The sequence below is a fragment of the Pholcus phalangioides genome, unplaced genomic scaffold, assembly GCF_987345545.1.
Source record: "Pholcus phalangioides strain wild (caught in Gottingen) unplaced genomic scaffold, Ppha-v1.0 ptg000004l_1, whole genome shotgun sequence".
In the NCBI taxonomy this organism is placed as follows: domain Eukaryota; kingdom Metazoa; phylum Arthropoda; class Arachnida; order Araneae; family Pholcidae; genus Pholcus; species Pholcus phalangioides.
This window is the reverse complement of record NW_028301597.1, coordinates 16,955,231-16,969,315: the sequence shown is the minus strand read 5'-3', so window position 1 is coordinate 16,969,315 and position 14,085 is coordinate 16,955,231. Positions and strand designations below refer to the sequence as shown.

Genomic DNA, 14,085 nt, shown 5'->3' with positions numbered 1-14,085 from the left:
AATTCGTTAGAAATTCCGCAAAAGAGTGTTTACGAGATGCATGTTCGGTTAAGTGGTAGTAGTACCTCCAGATAATATTTACCTTCGATATCAGCAAGAAACAGTCGCGATGTCATCATCCTCGCACACTGATGATGCAGAAATCGCACTTGAGCAATACATTCTCAGAGAAACTTCTTTCACGTGTGCCGTGTGTCGAAACTTCGCGTACAGATGATACACACGCACAAACACTACAGGTAATAATGTGAAGTCAAAGCGGACAAAAAAAAAAAATCCCGCGCCGTCGTATTAATAGAGTTCAGGCTACAGTAGACATCTTGTGAGAGCGTTGGCTGGTTCCTATATTCCCCATAACGCGTGCTTCATCGTGAAAACACTGTTTGGGACACGTGCCAGCAGCTCATCAGCGAACAAAAACAAGGACCAAGTGTCTCTGTAAAAAAAAAAGGTGGAAGCCAAAATAGTGTGATCTATTGAAAGGAAAACTGACCCGTCAAATGCCGTCTACGAGTCCCCACATCCCGAAAAGGGCCTCCTTACATTGATTTTCTAGTAAATTAAAAAAAAATGTAAAAAGATAATTACATATAATATTAATAACGTCAAAAGTTAAAAAAACATGTCAAATTTGGGTCTCCAGGAGTGTCCCCCTCCCAAGTAAATATGCATCGGTCTCTAAATCACTCTTTCAGTCGCTCACATGCTTTCACATTCTCTGGATAGAATGCAGCAGGGCCGCCCTTACTAGACACGGAGCCCGGTGTAAAACTAATAGCGGGGCAAGAGGGGGGTCTTAATTAATTTCGCTCCTTAATAGGCCCCTTAGCTTCGATTTTATTTTTTCTGTGAGAGGGGAATCGGCATCCACAAATTCGTACATTACAAAATCACTCTTTCAGTGATTATACATATTAGTCCTATATACAGGAATGCTGATTTTTTTTCTTGCATTTAATTGTCTATATTTTTTGTTATCCGTACAAAAAAATATAATTAAATGTAAATTAACAAAAACAATTAATGAAAATTTTGAACTAAAGAAAATTTTAAATGAAAGAAATAATTCCACAACCAATTAAAATAAAGACCTAATGAAAAAAATTGTCTTGGAGATGATGAAAATTCAGAATCGATAAAATCGGAAATAAAAATAATTGACAAAGACACAATTACAGCCCCACGAAAATTCTGAAATTAATGAAAGAAACACAGTACTTCTAAAACTGGTGAACATTAAGAATGAATGAATTCCCAGATGGAAAATGCAGAGTTGCAGAATGGATGAAAATTCAGAATTCATGAAAGAAATTATTATTACCGTAAGTGCGGGAGCCCTTTGCTAACACACCTACCGCACACCCCGTAAGGGCTGCTCTAGAGTGCAGTCAGAGCCCCTATTAACCTCCACGTTGTGGGAGCCATGGCAGGAGTTTTCAATGTTCATTTCGAAGAGTATCAAATAAAATTTTTTTTTTCCTGAAAAAGATAAATTAAGAGTAGTACTGGTAAGAGAGTGGTACTCTCTACAGTAAAGAGTGGAAATTCTAAAACTATTAAACCCATTACTATTAAAAAAAAAAACTCACAAACTATTAAAATGCGAGGCCACAACAGGCAAAATGACCAACGAGATGGCTGAGAAAAACGATTAAGATGTGACAAACAAAATCGGAAATTGAAGTACAATCTATAGTATTTGTTAGAGCCGCTGTGGTGGTCGAGTGGTCATAGTGACGGACTCGCATCCGGGTTCGTGCCCCACCGTCGCCACAGTGGTGGTCGGCTGAAGTTAGTTTTCTGTGATTCCCAACTTCGAGTCGCAAATGCGAGCCGATCTCCCCGTTAAAAAGTCTCGCCACAGAGAGCAACAGTCCTACAAACAGTACAAATATTCAGTCACTGCACATCACTCACTTCACTTCTGAGATATAGATAGCAGCACTGAAAAATCATACACAACACTAGATACGCACTCAGACTATTAGGTACACATACTTGCACTTCCGGCACAACTCACTAGGTAATAAATTGCCTATGGTGATAGACCTGAGTTGTGCTCTGTTTCAAAAAAAAAAGAAAAAAAGTATTTGATAGAAGGTTGATCTCTCTAATCTATAATTTTTGGGAAGGAATTAAATTTAAAGCAATTTGTGGATGCAGGAAAGGTTTTGATATTTGAGTATCGGAAAAAATTAAAGATTTGATTAGAATATGGGGAGTGTTCAAAGTTAAAATAGTCGGGGATAATTTTGAAAAGTAGGGCTAGTCGAACTATATTATCTGCGGGAGTGGAGTGGTAGGATATAAAGTTGGCATTTGAGCTCTGTGGTTGAAAGACCAGAAGTTTAAAAATAAAGCGGGTAGATTTATTTTGGAATTAATTTAATCACAAACTATTAAAACTTGGAAATCACACGTGGGCTCACCTTTAAATTTTCAAGTCTGAGTCCAATTTATTTTAACAATTGCGTGACAAAATGGAAGATTCGTTTCAAGTATAAATGGACAATTAATCTCTTCCCGCGTTTAATAACGGCATAGCGTGACTTTCCAACGTAAATCTAGGTAAGAAATGGGCAGGAAAATGCAACATCGTTGCAAGAGAGAAATATTACATTTAAAAATCGTCTTTATGCACGAAGCACATTTTTCTAAAAATCCATCTTGCACTTAAATCCATAACCAGTTTTTAATATTGAAAAAATCAGAATATCTGGAATTTTTTCTAAACCGAATCGGTCACCATATATATATGTGATCCATATTTTACGGGAGTTTTCTGTGTTTTTCAACAGAGAGCTTATTCTATTTCGTTACTTCACTGCGATCGGGAACCATGGATAATTTTGTAATTTCAAATACAATATAAATATCTAATATTTTTAATAATAAAATGCATTTTTCAGCTTTGTAATGAGCGCCGATTTTACTGTAGCAGTATGGAATTTAAACGTAGTTTGGCTCTTTCTTTTCCATTAGTTTGTGATTTGTTTGACAAAATTTAGCATATTTCGGTAGTTCAAAAAGAAAATTATTTTATTAGCTGTTATTTTGGAGACAATCCGCATTTGTCTCGACGAAATATGATTACTCCATAACCTCTTTGTTCCAGAAGTACACATAAGTGTACCTCATTTTTAACGGTTTTAAATGATTTTTATTGATTCTTTTTTTTCAGATAAGACCTGAGGCACACATATGCGTGCTTACCTCAAATGGTCCTAGTAAAGATATCGATCTTAATTTTTTTTCTTTTTTAAATGGAAATTTTGAAGTACAATAAACATAAATCAATCAAGAAGTTTTTTTTCTTTAATAGTTTTGGCTCAGATTTGAAGAGTATCTCAAGTGAAAGAAGAGAATCCGGTGGAAATTTCACATTGAGTATTTATAAATCATTGACTACTATAAATGAAAAAAGGTGATTTAACGAATGAAAATTAAAATAGATTTCAAAATTAACTAGAAGAATAATTGATCTCAAATTTAGTAGAAAGAATAGATTTTCTTTTCTTTTTCCTCGCCATTTCAACTCAGAACAGTAAGAAGTAGTTCCACGTTCTATCAACTATAATTAAAAAACTTTCCCCCGACATAAATGAAATAAAACTTGGAGGAAAAAAAACCTTTCAAGAACATAACCAGGAGAAATCATTCAAAAATATTCAAAGCCACCAAATAAAAAAATAATAATAACTTCGTTTTTTTATTTTTTTAAATATCGTTCGTGAAATCACGAATCCCTAGGAATCTTTTCGAATACTTTCTCTATTCATTAATTGGGATCACAAGAGTACGTGGGAAAAAGAAAGAAAAGAATTGCCACGGAGAACTGGCATCATTTCAAAATAAATGATATTGTTCGATTCGTCTACTATCAAGTTTCATTTTCCATAACACCATTTAGCTTCACTGCAACACTATAATACATCCGGTATCATGTTATTCAGACATCTGCACTTCATTATAATTACCCAAACTCGTATATAATAAATAATTCTTCTGGTGCTAGATTGAAAATTCAATAACCGACTGAGACTCTTGTAAAGAAAAAAGAATCCTACAAAAAAAAAAATTAAAATGACAAATTTATAATGAATATTTCAATATAGCTCAGGGTATCTTAACTTTTTGCGTTCCGCGTGAAAATAAAATGAAGGCCACGGACCCCTTTTAAAAATAATATTCGGTATATAGCGTAGTGAAAATGATAATGCTTGGAAGAATGGAAGGAAAGAGAGGAAGGGCAGACCGAGCACCAGATGGATAGAGGAGGTGTTGTAAAGTACAGGAATGAAGTTAGCACAACTGAGACATGCTGCGAATGACAGACCAGCTTGGAGAGCCATGATATATAGTCACCAGGAGTCGGAATCGACTCGATGGTTCCTAACAATAATATAGAGTTGTAAAAACGAATTGATTGTTTTTTTCATCAAAACACACGGACCCTCTGAAATCTCTGTCCTTGGAGAGATTTCAGAGGGTCCCGAGCTCCATTGAGGTGGATTACCATAGATTAAGGATGAGTTTGTATCATTCCTACGGCAACAAAACTTAAAGAAATGGATCGAAACCGTGATTTGTATAAATTATATTTAAAGTAGGAAAATAACGATGCATTATCACGTGTGAACTCATCGGAATTCTGAATTCTAATGGACAAAATGTTATCGAGATTTTTTTTTTTTTACTATTAAATTCACTCTACACGCTATAATTTTATGACGTTCGAATGAAATAAAAATCAAAACTAGTTACTCCGATAGCATCGAATCAAAGTCAATTCGAGATGTTTGAAATAAAACTAAATGGAAAAATTATCAACAAAAATGTAGAACGACCGGATATTTCGGTTCTCGTCGTTTGACTTCCTGCCGTCTACGGTTTAATGGAGAAGAAAAATAATAACAGTAATTGAAACTTTGCTATTCTGTTGATGGGTATTTATTTCTCCAAAATTTGAGAAAAATATAAAATTGTTTTTCAATTTGAAAGAATATTTGAACCAAGACGAGAATTCAAATTCCATCGCTTTTTTTTTTTTCGTATCACTGTGTCCAGAACGCTTCACGAGAATGAATGTGAGCCATGTATCCACTTCACAGCAGAATAATAAATCACTTCGCAAGTGACCGAGTAATTCCGTGATCATTCATAACAAGCGTAAGCTTACGGTAACGGTGAAATAACTGCTTTCTCCATTGGGACAGCAATGCATTTTTCTTTTCCCGTACGGGGATTACATAACATGCAATATGCGCATATTTTGGAAATAATTTTACTTTGCCGAAAAATTCCTCCTACCAGACAGCGTTTAATTAACGAATTCCGGTTTATCACTCACGTTTCAAATATTTTATAGAAAGTTTCATGTCATTCGTGTTGTTCATATATGTTTTAAGTACTTTATGTATACGCATGTGCGTTTTTTATGTGTCGTACGTTTTTTTTATGCGTATATCTTGTACGTGTTTTTTTATGTGTACATGTGCGTTTTTTATGTGTTGTACATGTCTGCTTTTTAATTGTTTTATGTATATGTTACCACCAAAGCCCGAAGTTGGCCAGTTCATCCAGCCAATGTCCGAATTTCGGGCTTTCGCTTTGTTTTTGGCCGGCCTCTGTATTTCGATTGCTATATACAGTATATCCATGCATATGGATCATTAAAATATCGATATTCAGATAGATCCCTTTGATCGTTAGGGTTGCCTCAGCTGACCATAATTATTATGGTTAGTTATGGCTAATTATAAATGGCCATAATTATCACAAACAAATACGCCAACGTGGAGATAACCCCGACTCATAGGGATCGATATATATATATATATATAGAAGCCGGCGAAAGCCTGAATTTCGAACATTGGCTGGGTCAATTGGGTCTGCCAATTCGTGAAGATTTTCTATGTGTGATTATTAAATTAAACTCCGAGAGCATCAGGAAATTTTTGTCTGCATGGATATCATAAAAAGGAGTCGGCGAGTCCCAGAAAAGTAAAAAAATCACATGTGCATGTTTTTTAATGTAATATATGTGGGGTTTTTTAATATGCATGTGTTATTTTTTTTTTCCTTTTTTTGTAATGTGTGTTGTATTTTTTACTGTACAAAGAATTCCTTAACATAACGCAAAACTCTTTTTATCGTATGTACAATCATTTATTTTCCTCTAGATGTCGAACAACTGTTTGTCTAAAATTCGATTTTTTTATACGAAACGAATAAAATTGATCTGATATTAGAATTGAAATAAAAATTTCTTTAGACTTCCATACGTGGCTAACTTTCAAAAAAATTCAGAAGACCGTTGAAATTCAACTCTGAATCATGGGTATGTGTCTCACAATTTCAGAAATTAAATCACCTGACCAGATTTTCCCGAAACGCGATATTGTAAATACAAGCTTCACATTCAGAATGGATTAAAAAATGAGTGTTTATACATTAAAAAAAACTATTTTATCTTAACAGAACAGTTTAAGAGCTCGACATGAACCACTGACTTAATCGGGAACGCAAAATCGATTCGCCTTTTATTCGTGAACGCGCGTAAACACACTGGCCCGTTTCCAAAATGAGTGAAAAGTGCCGACTTGGACACATTTCCATGAAATTAGCATATAATCTTTCTTCCGAGGATCCTTTCTGTGGAAAGGAAGGAATCAGTGTCTATGATTATAGGTATAGGGTACATTTTTTCCCCTTCCTTTACCTGGTTTCACAGACTATTTCTATTTGAACAACTTTTATGAGCAGAAAAAAGCATTGAGAGCAGGAATGGAAATGTTAATACATGTGATAGCGATTTAAGAAAAAAATTATAAAATAAATTCGTACTCACCACAGGGTGGGAAAAACAAATCACAGTATAACTATCAAAAAAAAAAAGATCAGGTATACAATCGAATTGTTCAAATGTTCATCGTGATCGTGAACGATAGTATTGCTTTAAAAAGCAGCTCAGCTGCGCGTATTCCCGCCAAAACAAATACCAGAGAATGCATCACAGAGCGACTAGTACAGCATTAGTGCAACGTTACGTCATACGGTGAGAATCGACCATCGCATCACTGACATGGAACATGCAGCGCGCTGCACAGATGTGGCTGACTCTTCTAGAGACATCTGCCGGCGTTGAAATCTGGAGGCAGCAAACACTCTCTCTCGTTTACTTTCTCTTTTTTCCCCCTCTCCTCTTTAATTTTCTCTGAAATAAAATAGGGTTCATTTCTAATAATAATAGCATAAGCGTGGTTTTCGTGTTTAAAAAAAAAAATGTCGGGAATTTGTCTTAAAAGAGAAATGATGCGTGGAATACCATACCACAAAAAATAAATCGATTTCGATCAATGAAGGTGAAGGACGAATTCGCGAAAAAAATGAAAGTGATGAGGAGCACACCACAGATCTCAACACATTGACATATCTTCAAACACTTCTCCTGCTCTTGAAAACAACAACAAGACCATCAGAAACATTCTCTGTGCAAAAAACAAAGTTATAATGATAAAAAAATAATTTTCGCGTATGGTATTATTTTTCAAATTTGTTATTCTTACTTATAATCAAGGCAACCCTTATCAGACGCAGGACCCGGTACGAGACAAATAGAGGCCAGAGGCGTTTAAACAATTTCGTTGTCCCTCCCCCCTTAGCGCCAATTTTATATATTCTGTGGAAAAGAGGAAATATATAGAAAATTCAGAAAAAATGAAAATAATGAAAACTTTGAATAAATGGAAGAAATACTTCTAGGAATTGATGAAAATTCAATAACTCAAACAAATAATTCAAGAATTAATTAAAATTCAGAATGAATGAAAGAAAAAATTCCAGAACTGATGAAAATTCAGAATTCCAAAAATGATGAAAGTTCAGAATTTTCTAGCTGCGTCAATGAAAACAAACGTTGGTATCTTTAACTCGACGACCTTGATAAAATTTGGCAACGCGCTTGGGAGCTGCGATGCACACTTCGAAAACCAAGTAGTATAACCGTTAGTGCGAAAAGTAAATTATATCACAAGAATTTCACAATATTTCTTTCCTCACGCATACATACTTTCAAAATTACATTTCTATCGCTTATATTTTAAGCTTGAGAGCATTGCTTGTCAACCATTTCAATGTCACGGACAGTGTGTAGGTCAATTTCGACGTTGCTAACACACAACCCGTAAAATCTAAACTGCATTACGAAGGTTTTTAACAACTGGCTGTTGCGAAGATATATTTTGGAAAGAGAGAAAATTCAACTGTCCCTGCGGGAAATCGAACCCACGTCCTTTCACTTTCCGTTGAAAAACACTGCTTCAGAATATGGAAGCAAAAACTTTTCTGCTTGTGATCCCATATTTCACACAAGATAAATTTTCTTGGCCCCGAAGGAGCTACACTTCTTCTTCGATGGCCAAACATCAATGAAATAAATGATAAAACTAAAAAAGGTAATCATACTTGTTTAAATTACTGCAGCAAATGACTTTTCCGCATACGAAATGTATTTCCTAATTCTATTTTGTACCAGTTCAATTTCACATCCGCTGCTGAGATTATGGAAGTTCAACTATATGTGTTTCTTTCTCCAGGTGTTGGTTTTGAAATAACAGGACCGAGATTCCTCTGAAGAGTGAAATTTTCTCTTCCGTTTCTCGATTGTAAGCAGAGCCGCCCTTAGGGGTGTGCGACGAGTGAGATCACACCGGGTAATCGCATTTGCGGTAATAGAAATGAAATATATATATATACTAGGGGGGCTCTGCCCCCCTGCCGCCTTTGGCGGCCAACCCCCCCCCCCCACTTCTCTCCAGGACATATCTTGTTTATTTCGTCCCACTTCATCCGCGTGCTATGGAAAAGGGGAAAGGGACGTGTGAAAGCACCAGCCTACTGAAGAAGCGAATTTTAATGAAAATAATAATAAAGCAACAAAAAAACAAATGAGATTCATCAAGTATCCCCAGAAAACTTCCCCATGGGGGTCCCCAGATTCAATTCGCTGAATTTCAGTGGGGCCCCACACTGGATATATCTTGGGCTACCGATGTGTTGCAAATTTTACAATGTTAAACCACAAAAATCAATGAGATACATTCAGGGGCACCGAATTACAACCTGCCAACATTTCCATGAAGCCCTGACCTGCAAGCTTGTCGGACACCCCCCTGTGAGAATTTTTCATTTTTATCAATTTTACAACGAATAAAATCCAGGGCCCCACATCCAGTATCGGGGACACAATACGCAGATTTTTAGTGGGGCCCCAGACTGGCTATATCTCGGGTTTCGGCTGTGGCAAATTCTACAACAGAAAAGAATGAGATTCATCCAGGGCCCCCAAAATCAAACCTGTAAACATGGGGCCCCCCGACTTGGAAGCTTGTCGGTCATCCCCCGGTGCGAGTGCCATGAAAAATTTTCATTTGTATTCGTTTTACGAACGAATAAAATCCAGGGCCCCCAAACAATTACCCGGGACACCAATTCGCATACTTTTGGTGGGGCCCCAGACTGGCTTTATCTCGGGGTTCCGCTGTTGCAAATTCTACAACAGAAAAGAATGAGATTCATCCAGGGCCCCCAAAATGAAACCTGTAAACATAGGGCCCCCGACTTGGAAGCTTGTCGGTCATCCCCCGGAGCGAGTGCCATGAAAAATTTCCATTTGTATTCGTTTTACCAACGAATAAAATCCAGGGCCCCCAACCAATTACCCGGGACACCAATTCGCATACTTTTGGTGGGGCCCCAGACTGGCTTTATCTCGGGCTTCCGCTGTTGCGAATTCTACAACAGAAAAGAATGAGATTCGTCCAGGGCCCCAAAATGAAACCTGTAAACATGGGGCCCCCGACTTGGAAGCTTGTCGGTCATCCCCCGGTGCGAGTGCTATGAAAAATTTTCATTTGTATTCGTTTTACCAACGAATAAAATCCAGGGCACCCAAAATGAAACCTGTAAACATGGGCCCCGACTTGGAAGCTTGTCGGTCATCCCACGGAGCGAGTACCATGAAAAATTTTCATTTGTATTCGTTTTACCAACGAATAAAATCCAGGACCCCCCAACCAATTACCCGGGACACCAATTCGCATACTTTTGGTGGGGTCCCAGACTGGATATATCTTTTGCTTCCGCTATCAAAATTTTTCAACGTTAAAGCAGCAAGAAAACAATGAGATCCATCAAGGGACCCTGGAAATGAAAACTTTTTACTTATAAGTGAAATCTTCCCCGGGTACCCCGACCCTGTGTTGGGAGCACTGCTGTTGTGTGTGTATATTATACATATATATACCTCTCGGCATGGACCTCCCCCCCCCCCCACAAAGGAAGGGCTGGCAGGGGCCACAACGATTCTTATCACTTTTTGATTTTTCACACTATAAATTAATCACAGAGGGGCCCCTGAAAAGCTGGTTTGGGGGCTCGAAATCTAAATTCCAGCCTAAGGGCTCTGCTGTAGGATGTAGGAGCCTCTTGGTACATGCACATAACATGGTCCCGATGGGTCAAATGGGTCCCGATATGTGAATATCGACCCAATATCGATATATGAATATGAATGTACGATATATGAATGTGAATATCGATATATGAATCGAACCCACTTCCGTAACAGATTTCCGTCACTCAAAAATTTCACCCACTTCCGTCACTCGGTTGCTTAGCAACAGGCCCTTTTCGAGTTTGTTTGTGATTTTATATTATAGAATAGATATATGTATCAAAAGCATTTTTGTGATAAGTAAAGTGTCTGAGCTTCACACAATATGGAATTCTGAATTTTTTTTCATTAATTCTGATTTTTCATAAATTTTCTGAATTTCAATATTTTTTTTGCATTTTCTTTAATTTTGATTTTTCATCAATTTTCTGGTTTTTCATCAGTTCTGAAACTCTGAATTTGCATCAATTCTGGAATTCTGAATTTGCATCAATTCTGGAATTCTGAATTTGCATCAATTCTGGAATTCTGAATTTGCATCAATTCTGGAATTCTGAATTTGCATCAATTCTGGAATTCTGAATTTGCATCAATTCTGGAATTCTGAATTTGCATCAATTCTGGAATTCTGAATTTGCATCAATTCTGGAATTCTGAATCGCCATCAATTTTCTGAATTCTGGAATAATGAATCTTTACAAGCTGCGTCCCCTCCCGCACAACATATATAATCAGATCCAAGGTGCACTCTTCACTTTTTAGTGGGTGGGGGAATTTACGGTGATAGAAGTGAACAAAAATATAGTAAAAAAAATTCCCCCCCCCCCCCCCACACACACACAAATTAATCCTTTTTCATCCAAAATAAAGGAAAGACCATAAAAATAGATATTTGTGCTCTGGGTGACTAAAATTTATTTCAGTTTCTCTGGCTGTAGGCCAAAGAGATCCGGTGTCCGAACCAAACACAAAGGCCGCAAATCATTAAAAGCCCTCATCAACTCTGGAATTACTTATCTTATTAATTCTGAATTTTCTTCAACTCTGGGATTATTTCCTTCATCAGGTTCTGATTTTCAAATTTTTGGAAGATGATTCCTCTCCCTAAAAAAATATGTAATATCGGGGCTAAAGCGTCCCCCCCCCCTCCAACATATTTTTGGGCCTCCGAAATTGTCAAGACACCCTATACTCAGCTATTATTTACGCATCGAGCTCCGCGTCTGGTAAGGGCGGCCCCCATCATTACTTTATTATATTTTTGGAAATGAAGCCAGCGCCGCCCTCACCTGACGTGGGTCCGGTGCGAAAATAATAGCTGGGCCAGAGGCATCTTAATAATTTCGGTGCCCCTTACCACCGATTTCATATATTCTGGGAGAGGAGAATCGAAAATGCAGAAAATGGGAATCATGAAAATGCAGAAAATGGGAATCATGAAAATGCAGAAAATGGGAATCATGAAAATGCAGAAAATGGGAATCATGAAAATGCAGAAAATGGGAATCATGAAAATGTAGAAAATTAAAATCATGAAATTAAAAGAATTGAAATCATGAAATTAAAAGAATTGAAATCATGAAATCAAAAGAATTGAAATCAAGAAATTAGAAGAATTGAAATCATGAAATTAAAAGAATTGAAATCATGAAAATCAGAAATTTAAAATCATAAAAATGCAGAAAATGTAAATCTAGAAATTCAGAAAATTAAAATGATGAAAATTTGGAATAAATAAAAGAAATAATTAAAATAATTCAGAATTCCAAAAAAGGATGAAAATTTTGAAATTTATTGGAAAAACAATTCCAGAATTGATGAAAATTCAGAATTTATGAAACAGATTATTGTTACCGTAAGTGCGGGGCCAATACTATTCATAGAAGGCCTCGTGACGTCACTGAAGAAGGTCATCTTACCTATAGCCATCGGATATACTACAAAAAAGGGTAAAGATGGCGCACGCGTCGGCCTGCTATATCCAATGGCTATAGGCGAGATTAAAGCGAATGGGATAGGGATTTTATTCCTAAATTAGGAAGGCTCTTGGGAGAGCTATTTTCAGTGGCAATAGGTGAGATGGCCTTCTTTAGTGACATCACGAGCTTTGCGCGGAGGCCTTCTGCTGTAGATGGTGATAACGGGGCCTGGTGAGATCGTACCTGTAGCACACGCCTAAGGGCGGCTTTGAGTGACGTAAGTCTTTTCACAGAAAATTCCACCGACGATTAAGGTTGTGGGTCTATATTTCGGTATCAATAGTTACACACCAAGGCAAGAAATGTTGTTGGTCACCGTTATTCTTAGTTGCTACTCAATGTTTCTCTCTTACTTGCAGCGGTTGACATCGTGAAGAGACAAGATGGAAAAATAATTGAAATATATATATATATATATATCCCGTAGGTGAAAGCCAAAAAATTCATCACGCTCATTTTACTTAATTAATGGAGATTTGAAAACAAACAAGAACACACAAATGTCAGCCATTACCCACTTTGCTCAGTCAAAGATGTTATCTGAACATCTTTTTCTCTCTAGAGAGAGAGTTACCCTTCCCTTCATTCTTTTCTGAAAGATTTTGAATATTTCCCAGAAATTATACGAGGAAATTTTTCTCACACTCATTTATTACGAGTCTCTCTTCCCGTCCACTAATTAGTGCGAGAGTGTCGGTAGCCACCTTGACCCTCGGGTTCGTTCGTTATGGTAAGGAGAGGGCAAACCTATATAATAAAACAAAACTGCGACGCATTCATTTCATGGTGTTTTCCGGCATAAAGTCTTTAAAAAAAATTGTTTCGCGCGCGCGATTCAAAGAATCCATTCATTTCTTCTAGCTAGGTTCTTTTTTCTCTTTCCAAGTCTTTTTTTTTTCTTTTTCGCATTTCGTTCGAGCATGAAAAGTAGTGGATAAAAGCCATTTATCTCACTCTTAGCCGCATATTTACCCAGCTTTATGAATAGGAAGTGTAGTCGTGTCCATTCCTTCATCGCTGATCAAAACAAAGCAATTACTTTTGATGAATAACTCATGTTTTTGCAGCAAGCATTAGACGAGAACTTCGTATAAATACGATTCCATATTCTTTATGAACCTCGTGCACCTAAATGTACTTCAGAATATTCCGCAATACTCATTTAAATACACATATATATAATGTGGATTTCATTCTTTTCTTAGTTTTATCTGCCTTTATCATTCTTTTCATAATTTTTTCCCCTTCAACTGAAAAATTGAATTTATTCATGGACTAAAGAGCACGGAACCTCCTAAATCTACAATTTTGCATTTCATTTGAATAAGCCCTCAACGCAAACGGACGAGATACCTTGGCCCTGTGTAGATAGAAGAAATCAGTTCGAGTGCTCTCTCTCCTTTTTCGAGACTTTTTATTGGTAACCCTTGTAAACGAAAACCTTTTTTCTTTTCCTTTAACCCCTCAGGATTATCTTTTTCTTTTCTTCCTCCCTACAGCAACACCAGTAAAAAAGTGTTATTTACAAAGGGAAAGAGTGGCTGGGAAGAGAAAGAATAACAGCTCATTTTTCCCTTACTGTAAAGGTCTGTGTGTATGTAAAGGGGTTAAATGATAATTGCATTGTTAAAAATGTGAAAAATTTCATTT

At 36.8% G+C, this 14,085-nt stretch overlaps 1 protein-coding gene across 2 annotated transcripts in view; it reads right to left on the bottom strand.

The window, feature by feature from the left end:
• Positions 1–7,136, bottom strand: part of LOC149086616 (putative sodium-dependent multivitamin transporter) — a 30,290-nt gene extending 23,154 nt beyond the window's left edge. Inside the window, exon 1 of one of the 2 annotated variants that reach the window (XM_089231000.1) lies at positions 6,851–7,136. The gene's annotated coding sequence lies outside the window, so the exon portion shown is untranslated. Of the gene's footprint in view, positions 1–82; positions 234–6,850 lie in introns of those variants that run through there. The other variant, XM_089231001.1, reaches the window with a different exon arrangement.
• Positions 7,137–14,085: the final 6,949 nt, after the last annotated feature.